We start from the raw sequence: 16,848 nt of genomic DNA on the forward strand, positions 1-16,848 counted from the left end.
CATTTCGAGAACAATTAATAAACCGCTTGAGAGTTTTGGGTAATCAATCGCTTAGTTAAAGATAAATGGTGTATTTACCGCAAACAAATGCAGAGCTCGCTTATTGTTAACAAAAATTAAGACTGGGTGTTTACTGGAAACCTTTTAATGGAATTAAACATAGAGGATCGTGATTTTACTTTTATTGCACATGACACTTCAGACTGAAATGAAGAATATAGAATTTTATTTACGAATTTTACACCTCATTCCTATAAAAGCATTGGATTTTAAACTATTTTCTAGTTTCAGTTGAGATAAACAATTCTTTGTACCTCTCATGATATCTGTGGAAATAGATATATTTGTTCATATTTTCTTTCTAGTTGAAAATAAAAATTTTGGTAGTAGGTATATATCTGATATATGTTACTCTCCACCTGACATATTTTCTAAACAATAGAATTTATGCCTTCACCCTAATTATATACGGGTTAATATTATTATCCACTGCAGTAGTGCAGACCTGCAACAAATGCACATTCTATTTGGCGAAGTTATGTCTCATGTGAATTTATACGAGTCAATTAAGATTATATTCACACACAAATTCAATTCCGGACAGATATTTAAATACAAAACATTACACGCAAATAATCAAACCCTAATACTTTTAATTTCAGAATTGAACGCTGCTAGAAAACAATAATAACATTGCGCCAAAAATCATCCAGGTATAAAAAATATTTTCACCAAAAATCCAAGTTTTACTATCTGATTTTTTTATCGTTTTGTAGTTTAGTATAAATATGGCGCGTGCGAGTGTATTTCTGACCGAAAGTTTAATATTCCCGCTGCCACGATTTCTCTTAGAGTAGTAGTAATGGCATTATAGCCCTTAAAATTAAAACGACTTTTTATTGATATTATTTATTTTCGAAATTCACACGTTTTTTATTTTATATCTGCAGATCGAGTAACTTCATGTAAACATTATTTCTAAGAAGATAAGCATGTAGTTTATTTTAGTAACGCAATGTCAAAATATCCCTGTATACATATAGCATGTCTTTTTTATTTTTCAGAGGTTGGGGAATGGGTAATCAGAGGCGGCCCTAGGGAAAGGCGAAGCGGGCAACCGCCTGAGGCCTTGCACTTACAGGGGCCTCGCGCCATGCCTTGAAGACCTTTTTTACGATCTTACTGATGAAACTTAAAACCAGGGAACTTTTGTTTGCTCCGCCTCGCGTCATTTAGAGCAGCCACTATTTTAATACATTCATTTAGCCATATATGGTAAGTCTCGTTTAATAGGGGGGGAGCTTAATACCATGTATAATTATGTCCTACATTGTGAACCTCAATAGTTCAAAGGTTCGAATGCATTATTCCCATTTTAGAACGATTCGCTTAGTAGTGTTCAATGACCCGTAATCTGCCAGATGTTCGGTCTCATCACTTTATTGAATAAAAACTTATGGCCCTTAATATGCACCCTCTTGTCATAAAGTTATTACAGACGGTAAACCAAAAAGTTCCTTCGTTTTCAATTTGCTTTTTTATTTTTACATTAGTAGATGGTTTACAACCCCTGTATATCGCATGTTTTTTTTTCTAATCTTTTTACAATGTCAGTTAGTTCTTGTAAATAATGTTTGTATTTCAGTATTCGTAGATTAACTTTCAATAAGAAAAGTACAATTGTGAAATGGAAGCAGGGTAGAGCCAGTTTCCTTTACAGTAAAAATAATTAAATTGGAAATTGACACAGAATATTATATATGCTCTTACCTTGATGTTATAAGCGAGATTACAGCCAAAAAACACATCCATATTAAAGTCCTTAGAGCAGCTCCGAATCTTTGAGCATTACAGCTATATTATTATGTTTTCATATAGTTTATTTTAATATGGGTGGAATTAATATCTTGATGTCTAGATTTTCGCAAAATAAAACCCTCCCATAATATAATAATATCAACTCTGTATTATATACTGTCACACTGCTGGGCACGGGCCATCTCTAATATCGAGAGTCATTAGGACTTAGTCCACCACGCTGGCCTTGTACGGATTAGTAGATTTCACATACCCTGAAAATTCTTATAAAGAACTACTAAACTCTGCAGATTTCCCCACAATGTTTTCGCTTACCGTTAAAACCCTCCAAATAACGTGAAATACACAATTATTCTAACTACATCCAATGTGTTACTCTTCTACAGCATATATAACTATATCTAGAACATAGATAGCTGTATCTATGTTCTAAGCTGTGCTGTCACAAAGTGCAGTGGCCTGTAATGTAATTTTGCATGTGTCAACACGTCACGGCGTTTTGTCACCGACCCCAGGCACGCCTGACGCCAACTGTACTTGATATATAAATTCACCAACCAGTGGATTCAAATGTCTTTACTTGCACTTTCAACGTATTGTCGTTGTATTAACATTTAAAAATGTAGAATAAAAAATCTATTGATGACTACTGCGCATAATCGAACATTTTAAATATTATACCGCCTTAAAAACCACCAATAGCCAAAAAATAATTATTAATTATACATTACCTATGTACTGGTTACCGATTTTGGAGTCGTAACGTAGTACGTAACTAAACTACGTAGGGGATCAGAAGAAAAAATCCTCTAGCTGCATTTTACACTAATGAAAAGCATATCACAAAATCGGACAGCCACGCGTCCGAACGCTGAAATCACACCAGAAACACCACCTATTAGGTAATTAAACTACCATACAACGCTACAGGTCATGTGGAAACAACTCTACCCTAACAGCTGAAACGTACTTAGCATCACGCATTCCCTTTTCAAAGATAGGTAGAAATGTAGCACCCATATTTTGCCAGCTCACTATAATAATGGGCATAAGTATTCCAATATACCAGAAACAAATCTCGAGGTTCATACTGAGGAGAAAAACGAATATCACTATATAAACTATACTACTCTTAGCTGGAGTCGAACCCAAGACCCACACCGCAATCATACCACAATACGTCACCAAGCCAGTCAACACAATGTATATCAAGGTACAACCAGTACACGAATTCCGTACTTTAGTTATAATCCAAGCTCGTTTGTGTTAAGTGGCGGCTGCATTGCCAGCTTAGCGCTTTATAATGAGATCCCTAGGGCGGCTCCACTTCCACACTACATGTCCTTGTCTCCCCTTCCTGACGTAAATATACCGTATCATATTAGCGACGGTAAAATGTGAATACCTTACTCAACTTTGTGTGTACCCGTGCTGAACGTGTCAACTATATTGTATAGTTTTTGTTTTTTTAGTATTTTACTTCTTGGACCGTACTATTGTTTAGTTATATGAGTTTTTGTTGTAATTTAATTGTTGTTACCCTAATTATTGATATTATGTTTTGGACATTTACTATAATTAAGCCAAAGTTTTGTGAACCTAAAAAAAAAAAAAACTCACATGTATGTAATATATGATCATATTATCAAAACACAATGCATAGTGCGTAGAATTAATTTGCCCTTAACCTATTCCATCTATGCAAGCATCGGTAAAAGTGAGTATATTTTTGGAAATATTAAATTGAATCTTATAGACACAAGTGTTTCTTTTCTAGCAACTAATACACGACGCACATGCTTCTCGCCTTAGTAAGCGATACGACTAAACACTAGTAACACCACACAGAAACCAATTGAAAGGACAACTTTATCAATTATAACACTTACAACTTTATTTTTACCCGTTAATTCAGCACAGGAAGTAAATACCTTTTTAGTGCCTCCGAATACAGAAGTTTTCACGGCCCGCCTGATGGTAACTGCTTACAGTCGCCCATGGACGTCCACAATGCAAGAGACTCAACCAAGTCGCTGGTTCCCGGTAAAAACATTACTAACCTCGTTTGAAGAAAGACAAGTCTTAACGCCAAGACAACACCATGGGAAGAAATTTATTCCAGAACGTACAAGTTCACAGTAGAAATAATCTTTGAAAAGTTGCAGACAGTAGGCATTTCCAGGTGATATGAACGATTTTTTTCTAGAACGAGTGGTTTGATAGTAAAATGGCCATTACGGCGTCTTCTCGTACAGTTTCTCAGAGCACTCCTCGAGCAAGTACCTATTTTATATTTATTATATGCTAGGAATTTAAGTAATTCCATTGATCGTATTATGGTTTACTAGGTTGACAATATTGAATATGTACGGATGTTTGTTAGAAGTAAACGTTAAAACTACTGTACAGATTTGGATGAAATTCGGCACACAGACTATGTCCTGGATTATCATTTGATTATTTTTATTGAGATTAGTCAGATTTTTATCCCGGGAACGGTGTTATATGTAGACAAAGCCGCGAAGACACCTAATCTTGATATATTTAAGCACGAAACATTAAAACACATCCGATGATACTAGAATTAAAAATGTATTTTATTTTACAGTTACTAAGCCACTAACAGGATTCAACCTTCAACATAACGTAATTGGCTCAACTACCAAAGTTATGTCTGACAGGGGCTCTGTTTTCTAGGAAATAACTACAACCCCGTATTTCGATTAATTTCGCCCACCGGGGAACAACATTATACAAACTTCTAACCAAATCATGGTAACAAATAAACAGCACATGAACATAAAGCTGAAATCTATTTATTTTTGATAAAATCAAGGATTTTTAGTCAAAAGATATTTTAAAGCTATCAAAGACAAACTATAAACGAGATATTGGCCAAATACTCTTAGATGATTCTTAAAAAGATTTGTTTTATTTTTATATAGGGTTCGTTAGACATTTCAAATTAATCTTTATTATGTAGTTTCTGAAGTTCCTGACTTCTCTGTTAAAAAACAATTACCTATGTAGTCAAGCATTAATATTATTAAAAATACATTTAAAAGTATTTTAATTTTCGGTTCTGATATTGCAACAACTGTCGATGGTATCTAAAATTCTACTATTGAGTACCTTATTTCACTAGTCCAACTAATGAAACAACCTACAAAAACGTATACCGAAATCATAAACAAATTGACGAGCCAATACACGATGTATTATAAAATCAACGTCCTTAGAAATATGAAATCAAATTCAAACATTTTACGCGACGTCGCCTTCCCCTGCCGATAAAAATGTATTAACTCCTATAAATTTAGCATCGTCAGCGATTTATTTCGTGCTTAAGCGATACGTTCTCTTCGCTCGTAAACAGGGCTCATCACTGCGAGGCGGATTATTGCCAACATGCACGATGCTATAAAACGAACGTTTCTTTATAAGGAAAGCTTCAGTGGAGAACTAAACATCTCTACAGCTCTGTATATTTTTTTAAGAATTCCTAATGACATTTAAAATGCCAATGGATGATAAATGTGGTTTTTGTCTTAAATACGTTTTTTTCTTTTTGGTTACATAGCAGAGCTTGTGACAGTCAGAGGAAAAATTATCTTTACTATATAGATCTATTAGACAGTAGAGACGAGCAAGCTGCTCATCTGGTTATGTCATGACTGGCCATAAATAGTAGCAACAAAAATTTTATTATAAAGCATAACTCAAAAACCAGTAGAACTTCCCTCGACACCCTTATTATTTCCAGTAATTATTTATTTGAATAGAAAATCAAATTTACCAAATGCATAGAATATTTGATTATTATCCTACGCGGACATTATAAAAACCAACCGTAACAAAAACTTGACGCAGTATGACAATTTAATACGTTTTAAAAGTAAAATACGAAAGCAGACTCCCGAATTCCGCTAATGCTAAATCTATGTAAACAAAAACAAAAACGTTTTTATAAAACAAACCAGAGTGAAATCCATCTACATCCAATACTAAGGAAACCAGAAACTTAAACAACAAATACAACCAGCACAGTTCAATAAATGAGACTGTGGCACAAATATTTTGCATTGATAGATGTTCTATTTAAAGAAGCGGTCGGTAATGTGATGGATGATCCGTCACCGCAGGCTTCGATTACGACTACATTTGACGAAATGCGATATATATGAATCAAAATGCATTAACATTCATGCTGACTCACTCCAATAACAGAAGGGGGCTACGAATACAACCTAAAAGGTTTCGACAACGAAATTTAACGTAGTATACTTAGTCGGTAATGTAGTTAAACAATGTAAAATTATGTATACATATTTCAAATTGGTTATTTATTTTACGTACATGCCTACAGTGAAGTAGTATTGTCTCTTAGAAATACTAAGTGAAGTGTTAACTTGATGGTGTGTTCTGTAAACTCAAAAAGGTTTCTGGATGCCTCAAATCAGACTTTGTGTCCAAATCCCTACAGTCTTTAATATTAATCTATTTTATGTAAGAAAAATCAATCAAAAAATATTATGGAGCCACTATATTATTCCCGCTTTGCGTATTACATTACTGCAACGAAAACATATACGGACTACAGTATACTATTAACATTTTTGTTGTATTGTACCTTCTTACAATAAAACTGAATACATATTCTCTATCTAAAACCCAATCCAAACCACATTGATTCATCTGTTACTAAAAACAAAAGAGTAAAACAAGAAAGTTATAAAATAAATATCCCTTGAATTATGGTGAGGACAATGTCTGCCTCTAGAAGTCTGTTTCCTCGAGCCAGCGTAAAACTTTAAAACCGAGCTTTGAGTAACGACAGTTTCGCCAAAATGGGAAATTTCTTTTATTTCAATTTCGTAGATATCGAAGGAAATGAATAAAATTTTACAGCTTACTAATATTTTACATCTTGTACCGGTATTGTTAGATTGTTTCCCAATTTCTATACATTACAATGCGTTTAGATGATATACATTGTTATTTTTGACGTGTTTAAAATATTAACGCTCCCATGGAATTATTAGAAGTAACAGAATGCAACCCCAAAAATCGAACACATAGATAATGCCTAAGCTATATTGTTAGCTATATGGAATGAATGAGATATATAGTTTATACATTTGAATGACGTTAGATGGTGTTAAAATGCATAGAGAAAAATCACGAAAGACGATGCCGATTGTTAATATTGTTACGTTATAATGTTTAAGTTGGGAATTGCTCTTCTCTATAGTTTTGTGTTTTAGTTGGACTGAGTGTTAATTATTAGCAAAAATAATATATTATATTGATATTGTCGCGTCTTTTGTATTATACGTCACGCCGCCTCAGCAAACATGTGCAGTTGAGACTGTACATAAGAAATTAAGAATGAATGGTAAATTATCGTAAATATCGAATCCGTAGAACTATAGTGACCTCACTCAAAATTTATATATTTTTTTATTTTGTTAAAAAACGACCTTCCAAACCATGCTTTATAACTCTATAACGAGACAAAAACAAAATTATAGAATTGAAACAGAGATTCTCACTTTCGACGACGGCTCAATTCACTGCCTTCTATATTATTTTCAAATCCTTTTTTTCCCATAAATCGTCTTTTTTTACATACTTTTATATTGACTTGTGTATCATAAATATTATAGCTTAAAACTAATACTGATCTCAATAATTATGATGACTATAATGTAAACCGAATACTACTGATTAAAATACCAAGTCATATAACCTATTGAGTGCACTATGTAATCAAATTTCAACTCGACAGCTATATCCCGCATTACGACGTCGGTTAAATTAGTCTTTGTTCACATGATGGTAACATCCGCTAAACAAGCAAACTATCTCGTTACCCAGAAGCGAGTTCGTCACAAACAACGTGGTATCCTGAAATGCACTCGTAATATCAAGCAAGTGATATTACTGGGACCTAACTAAACTGGGTTTTACTAATAGCCCGTAGATTTATGGATAATCGTAATAATGTTTTAAATCAAGAATTCCTTTTTTCTTTGATTTTAAATGCTTATTGTAGTTCTTTACAAACTCATTCCCATAACTATAGGTGAAGCCTGAAAAATAGATTTATAATATGATCGGAATTATTTTTCGTGTGTGGAAATCTAGATATTTTAGAGGCGCAATACACCATGTAATGTTTTATTTTTAATAGACAAAGAAATATTCTTTACCAAGGGTCAATGACATCCTACATTATAATAAAATCAACATAAATTATTTCCCTGAAACTTTTAACAGTTTAATAGTTCTGTAATTGACCATAACCTACTTATATAAAGGAATATCAGAAATTAAACGTTACATAAGGTTAAATAAAGCAATATTCTCTACGTAATGATAAAATAATGTGAGCCGCGGCTGATTGCCGACAGGTGTGCGGGCTGTCTGAATACTAAACACTTTGGTTCGGCTTTCATATTAATTATATGACATACAATTCAAGATTCATTAGTTAGCTTTTCATTACGGCTCTTGCACCAGTAACCGTCGTCAGCTTGATAGGGATTCTGGTTTGATAGTTTTAACTGATTGTATACTGAAGATAAACATTGAGTTGGTGACGAGTATGTGTTGATATTTACGATAACTTTCTATGTATGTACGATAATTTCGAAAAACGCATTTATATACTACAATCAGATAGATAAAACACCTTTTCCAGGAGACCTTTTCTTAGAGGTCAATATTATCCACTTTTCTGTATTTATACATACAACTGTTAATTAGGAAAAAAAAGTTTAAAAGGAGTCAAATCTCTCTTTCTCACATTTGATTCACTCTTTATTGCAAAACTCTTTAAATTGTAATAAACCATTAAACCAATAATTTTCTAAAGTTATAAATCAAATATTCATTTGCAAATGAAGTATTATTTACAACTGCAGTCGCCTCATTAAATCGAAAATGAACTTTTAATTACCGCCGAAGTTAGTGAAACAAATCTCGACTAAGTATTCAGTGACATAAAACTAGCGCCACGCGGAATACGGAATACTCGCATGGAACAACTATAAAGGCGTATACACACGGCGTATTTTGTACGCGCCGACAACGCACGTTAACAACCCGTAGGCTTTGCTCAGTATGTCTGTCTCTACCTACCGAGGCTATCCAGAAATAACTCATTAATATATTATATAACATAGATACTCGATAAAATTCGGTCCTGATTCTAACCGGCATGCAGGATTAAAAACCCGCATCGATACCGTAACAAGTCAGTAAACGACAATTTCGCGGTCTCTTCTCGTTTTCAGCGCACGCATTTGCATGTAAAAGTACGCGATTCCCGGCTGTATTGCGTTTACTGTACGTTTAAAGTGCATTGTCGGATGTAAAATACCGCGTCGTCTGAACATGCCCTAAAGCAATACCGGTGGGGACGCGGACCAATTTTTGTAGAATCGTAAACCCGCAAGATTTAGTGAACGGTTCGAGTTTTAACGAGGGCACTGTCCTGCTACCCTTCTCACTAAATATAGTTTTACGACAATAGCTAGTGAGCCATTAAACAATTTTCACGTGACAGGTTACATTGTTTTTTTCTTTATTGTATTTATTTCTAAACTATGGAGAAGAAAGTCGTTAACGGTTTATTTCGTATACCATTTATTATTTATTGTATTGGGATTGACCCAAATTAAGTAGCACGTAAAGGGATATTTAAAAGTAAAATCTTGGAAAAGACAAGGACGGCTATATAAGCGGATCACATAACACCTACGATGAGTAGATACGTATAATATGTATAGCCACCCGAAACAAACTCATATAGATCTTCCATATTAAATCTTATCGTATCGTATCACATGAGCTACTTTTCTCCTTATTTTTAATATTTTATAATTTATACCTTATTACTCGCAATTATTTAAATCGTTTTTTTATAGATGGCGCTGATATCGGCAGTGTTTTAAGAATATTTGGACTTTCTCCACGTATACGTTCGTTTAAACCTGACTATACTTCAGGCTATTCGAAAAAGAACCTTAAAGTTTAGTCAGTGTATCTAGGGATGTATGTAGCTCTAAAGCGCAAAGGGCAATTTTTCCTCGCACCCGCATTTGGGGATCTGGGAATGCTTTTACTTTTGTGCAACTGTAAAGAACTAAAGCTGTAAATCCCCACCAAGTTAGTACAATGGGTTCGACTTAGTTCCTTCTTGAACTGGCTGAACTATAGACGTGCAAGATATATGTTTCCGTATAATTTAACGTAAGCAAATAAAAACAATTCATTCAAAACAACTTATCTCTAATTATAAGTTTAAGTTATCAAGTATAACTTACAGTCAGCTTACAGAATATACAGAGTGGAATTTATTAACCACACCCGGAGGGAAAGTAATCTAATTACTGGAGATAGCAAATTTTACTCAAAGGAAACATTCCTTTATTTTTAAAAAGAAGTGAAACTGCATTATTCATTTTTGAGAATACGCTTGCCACACCCTGAAATCGAACCGAAAAAAATAACTATTGTATATCAAAAACATATAAAATGCACGTAATGAACTGAAATGAAATAATTTATTTGAACCTGTAAAAAAATTTAATGTAAAATGTTATACATTATTTAGATTCCGCCAATATTAACTCCACCATCAGTTCGGAAAGCAGTTCTCACCAAAGGACAACGGGCAAGAAACTCTGAAAACTTGTAAAAAAAACAATATAATTTAAACCAAAAAAGTTTTAGAACGAAGTAAGAGTATATCGGATTCGTAGATCACAAGTGTCTGAGACGTGGATACTGTACCAACAATCCCTTAATATCTTCGCTTAGTACTAAAAGTGTCTCGAACGTCAGTTTGCATTGCAAGTAAGGGCAACGCTGTCTACATTTCTCTCCTAATTCATTAGCAAATTAATTTAATTAAAAACGAAATTGCAGTCTTAGTTCCACTCGGAGAACTTATAAATAATATTTAAATAGAAAATCACTGCAATACTATCGGATGTTTCAGTCCACAATCAAAATTTATATTTTTCAATAAGTAAAATATGCAGAAAATAAACATAAACAATAAATTTTACTATCATATTATAGTATTTCAGATCGAATTTTTTATTTTGCATTGATTTTTCTAAGAGGATGTTGAATCATTCCCAAATTATACCCTTCTATTATTAATTATACTGTTAAGTACAATGTACTCGTGCCATTTATAGTATAAGTATCAAACTTAGCATATTAATTAATGATATTGAAGTATAATCACTCATGTGTTCTGTTTGCGGGTCTCTGCCCTAAATACGTTTAAGATTACCTAGCTATGAAAATTTATATTATGCTCAACAACTGAGGCAGTAAACTCTCTTCCCCTTTTCGTGTAGTAGTGCAATTCATTTTTAGTACCATCACAGTTGATTGATTTTTATGTATTTGACAAAATGGTATATTTAGAACTGACATAGACTTTTGCTGAAACCATTTAGTAGACTGCTATACCGAATGCAATACTACGATATTTTCTAAACAATATCGTAAACAAATAAATAAAAGTAACAAATATTCCATTTATCAGGAACGTGCCTTACAATACGTTTTAAAACAGGTCAATAGCGCAACATTCAACAAATTGTCAGTTACAGATCGTTACAGAGAGAGCAGATATGAATTTAATGGACAAAACACAGGCACATAGCAAATATAAAAGCTTGTATGACACAGGCAACAGATACAAAGACAATAACTCCAGGAGTCCTCGTGACAAAACGGCACGAGATAGAAACCTCTCGTCTGTAACAATACGCTTTGTGTCACTCCAATCTCAAAAGGATATTCGAATGTATTGAACTCGGGAGAATTTCACTCACATTGAACCATTCAAGGGAATTTCAGGAAAATTCCTCGTGAAATTTTCACATAATCCGACGCAGTTTGTCGGGGGCGGCGTCATTGTTTAGAAAAATGCGGAACTTGGCAAGGGCCTGATGGAATTTTCCGAAATTCTCACCACCTAACCCAGCTGTTCATATTTTTTAGTTTTTATTTTTAGCCTAGACCCTGTACAAAATTCAGCAGAGTCCCTCGTATTTTTATTATTACACACATTGCAAACAAAAATTTAAGGTAGTATCTCAATAATACTTTAATGTTTTTTTAAATAATTAAATATTCCTCCTACATGCAAACCAAAATGATACACGCATGACAGTTGTTGTATAAAGCGCTCTAAACAATGAGTGGCAGCGGTTAGCGCAGAGACAACGCATTTTAAACGAGAACATAGCTTGCAACAATATGCCGGTAGTAAAGCCGATGTACCAACCAAGTGGCTGGATGTTTACAAGCACCTCCGACAAACAGACGAGTCCCCGACGGGCTTTGTTTAATTAAGATAACTTTGCCAGCGGCATTAATGCGCATTAACTCGACGGATGTCAGCCACAATTAAAACGGCGAATATGTGAAGTAAACTTTGTCGGATATGTGCTTCGCTGTCGATATGTGCAGAGGTATTTCGGAGAACAAGATAATTAGTTATCTATGTATCATGTAGTAAAACAGAACTCGCATTTTGATGCCTTGCGATTTACTTGTGATATAGTAAACTACTCTTAATTATATAAATTGTCATGTATATATTAAGCCTTATCGTGTATGCCAATAAAACAAAGAGGACTCTCTAAAGTAATGGCTACGATGACTGTTCAATTTGTGTCTGTCTTAAAATAATTATTAGAAAATTTATGATTACGAACCCATTCGGTATCATTTTAAAAATATCACACTATTTACCACCGGAAACTAAAGTGGTGTTTATATAACTTGTAAAATCGTAAAATTCTACCATAAAAATATGTTTCTTACCTTCTAAATAGGTTTATTTAATAAATATACATTTAGGATCACAGGAAATCTTATAAATACGTGTTATTATACCATTCCCTCGCCCGAGTGTTGGGATCCAGCGAGGGATTACGAGCGACAACTGCTCAGAAAACTCCTTCATACATACGGTAAAAATACATAAGCAGAAAATAAGCTGATGAAGAGATAATTAGGTTTTTTGTATAAATAAGTATAGGACAGATTGATTTTGACATCATAAAAAGCCTTAGCAATACGCTTTAGGGCCTTTTTTATAAAAAATGTATGAAAGTTATTCGTAAAATAAAATACAACAACCAAATTAAATATTACAGCTATTTGAATTCAATATATTAATCGTGTTGACATTTATATTCAGACAGATTATACAATAGACATTTTAAGATTTAAAAATCAGCACTCAACCGATCAAATATAATTTCGACTTTAAAACAATAAGTAATTTCAATCTAGTTGAAACATCACAACGAGCACTTTGTCGTAGACTTCTTTCGAGGACATAACAATAGCACTTCATTCAAACGTTATTTTCTCATACAGCTTTGTTGCGACCAGATAGCCGGGCCAACAATTGCTACCTATTCAACATTCGTTACTGAAATGTACTGCCGAGTTTATCCGGAGATAAGGCAATTCATCAGCCTTAATTCTATATAAACCTCTCAATGGAAAAATTACTTGCCGTACAAATCAATTACGCTTAACAAAAATATTTTTATAATCACGTAAATAAGTTTTTCGCGTACGTTTATACTTACTTTAGTTAACTTATAGTTAGAACTTAGAATTAACAATCGTTAAATTTTGTAATATATTTTCAAGTAACGATATAATCTGTGGATATTAACTTTTGTATGTAAGTCTACAACTATTGTTCTGTTTGTTGAAAGAATAAGATTTTAAAATGAACAATGGAATTTTCAAATTGCCTTTGTGTATAGTTTATGAGTTTTATCTGGAGATTAGAATAGTAAAAAAGTAATTTAATTAAAATTGACTCGCACCTTATTGTGTCATGATTATGAATAAAAAGTAAAATTATGCAGACAAAGAGCGTAAGATCATTAATTTTCTTAATTGGGCCTGTTTCGGTCTCTGACGAAAACCTGTTAACTCATCGAGATAGAATACATTACTTGAGAACAAACCATTATACAAAATTTAATTTGAAGTCAAACTATACGTGAGTACACCCTATATATTAAAGGTACCCTGAGCCAATTACCTATGTAATATAATAAAGGGAACCCAATACAGTTCCGATAAATAAGCGTCACGTAAGGCTGTAGAATAGTAAAATTATGTGGAAGTCTGAACACCTGCATAATGTCGCCGTCTATCATACACATGCGTGAAATTGAATCTCATAAGCGCAAATCACACAGCCCTCTATTAGCATACGATGGTGTCACTCACCTTAACATCAATAATTACATTTGCAAATTCAACCTCGTGGCTTACGTGATAAAGTCTCATTTCGCGTAAGTTGTAGAAACACTGAATGATAAACGGACAGGACTCGGTTGTAATATATTTTTTGTCTGCTTTGATATGCGGTTTCATCGCAGACTGTAAGACAAGGCTGAAGTGACCATGATTTATTCATCGCTACGCAATGCAGTCCGTATATGTCTACAATATCTACCTGTGGTTATGTACATAACTATGGCGCTTATTTGCGAATCGCTTTATGAATTTTATATTCTTCTAATTCATTCTAAACGAACCCATTAGCTATTCTGTGTGAACGTACTCTATAGGATGTCTATTGGAGTTTAAATAGTGTCGCGAATTTGTCGTTGGATCTTGACGATGTTTTTCATTAACTTTTTTACTCGGCCAAACAGAGAAAATTTTATTAAGTAGCAAAGTGCCCACGTGTTACAACTTAACTTACTTTTTATATTGAGATTACATCAGTCCTCAGATTTACAAATCACAAAACCTAATAAACAACTTTTACTACTTATATTTCTTTTAGGACTAAAAATAGCACGCACTTCAAACTATGATGAATGGAATAGTGTGGCTATATAAATTGTTAAAATGATTTTGGAAGTTTTGTAGCAGTAAAAGTTTTTCATACGAATAAAACCGCGAGCAACACCTAGAAAAAACAACTTTTTAAATTAGAATTAAATTCTACACAAGCTTTTTTTATTTATTTACTGTCGCGCGCTATGAAGAACTATGCCATACAAATAAATAAAATATTTCCAGGAATATTTAAAAAGACAAAGCCATTTGACCGAAATGTTCGGTTTGCAGTTTTAAGGAATATAATAAATTTCTTATGTTTACGCGAATGTTAGACATTGAAATTAAACTAATTTTCGGATTCTATCGCGGTAAAGACTTTACAGCCTTCATGGTCACGGGGGGGACCATGAAGGCTGCAAAGTCTTCGAAACGTCGGGAGAAAATAAAATACTAACACCGCGATAGAATCCGAAAATTAGTTTAATTTCAATGAATATAATAAACTTTAAATAGTAAAATTGTCACATGGTCGTGTATTTTGGAACCCTACACATTAAATGTTTTTAGTGGTATAAGTACACAATAACAATTGTGGTATTGCTTATTATTGCAATTTGATCAAATTTAATCAGTGCCCTAAAAGTAAAGAGTTACACTACACCTGATAGTAGGTGGATTGGGATCCAACAGATGTCGACTTACGAGAGACGATTACCCCTCGGCAATCGACACAATTATGCCGGCCTGTTGGAACCGGATATACAGGCTGATCCAAGAACGCAATACACATACGTGGGCCTGTATGGCGGATTTTAACACTTTGTGTACGGTGGACGCTATCCGAGCGGATATAAAATACATCCTACCACCAACAAAGTTCACCAGTTCTCATTTCAGTAATGAACATGTCAAAGCATTTTGTACTAAAAAAATATATATTTCTTCCAATTTACCGCCAAACAATTTTTACTTTTCTTCACCCAATACCTTTTAAAACATATAAGTTTCATTCTACTTGTAGGTAGTAAAACTGGCAGTGGATACAATTATGTCACAATGAACTCATTTTAAAGCTACCTCGACCGAATATAGACGTTTTAATTTTACTTTTGTGAGTGTTGTGGATGTTTACGAAGCAATAAATGTGGTTGTGACGCATCTAATAGATTGGGGCGATGTATTTGGATCTAATAATGAATATTAGTATACATCTTTGGATGTCTCAGAATATCTCTCTTTTATAAGGAATTTGGGGCTGAACTACACAAAAGGGCAAAGTTACCCGTTTATAAAATTTGTTTGTAATTATTTATTTTTTATAAAATTTCTTAATACTCTGAACCATATTGTAAATAAAATATACGTGTATTATAACTTATTAATATAATTGTTGCATACTTGGGGATAATATTTAAATATATTATATCATAAACTAGCTTTTGCTCGTGGATCTGCCCGCGTGAAATTATTTTTCCGTGATAGTAGTCCCGTTTTTTATTTACCCATTACCCAGGATACTCTGGGGTCTATATTTTAAATTAGACTTCAAGCAAAACATCTGTGCAAAGTGCATTGAATTACATGCAGTATTTTCCTGATACGTGTACAAACATATAGACAGACAGACAAAAATTCTTAAAACTGTTGTTTTTCCTTCTGAGTTCTGCTGCTCTAATAAATCCATATAAATTTAAACTTTAATACCTATAATGTAGAGATATCGGCCTGTTACAATTTTATTATATGTAGAGATAATTTAATTATGCACTCATTTGTCTTATTTCATTCAAGAACGGTACTTTAATATTTTCTGCAGCATTTAAATGTTTAAAATGAAGAGCAAATTGACTGCAATCTGTGGATATAATTCTTAATGTCTTGTATTATCTATAGGTCATACTGGACTCCGTGCAATTACCACAGACAGAATAAAAAAGCTACAACCAAATAAAAAACGTACGATATAAAATACAAATAGATCACAAACTTCAATTCCTAGATATTTACATTAAAGATATAAGAAAACTGCATCTAATTGGACACTCGCTAAGCGCTTGGTTACTGGTTGAAATTCTAGATAATAACGAAGAATTGCTTAACAAAGTAGAATCAGTACGTTTACTATTTCAAACAATGCAATAACGGGGTGCAACCCGATGGGAAGATGCATAA

Source organism: Manduca sexta, chromosome 13, assembly GCF_014839805.1.
Source record: "Manduca sexta isolate Smith_Timp_Sample1 chromosome 13, JHU_Msex_v1.0, whole genome shotgun sequence".
Classification (NCBI taxonomy): Eukaryota; Metazoa; Arthropoda; class Insecta; order Lepidoptera; family Sphingidae; genus Manduca; species Manduca sexta.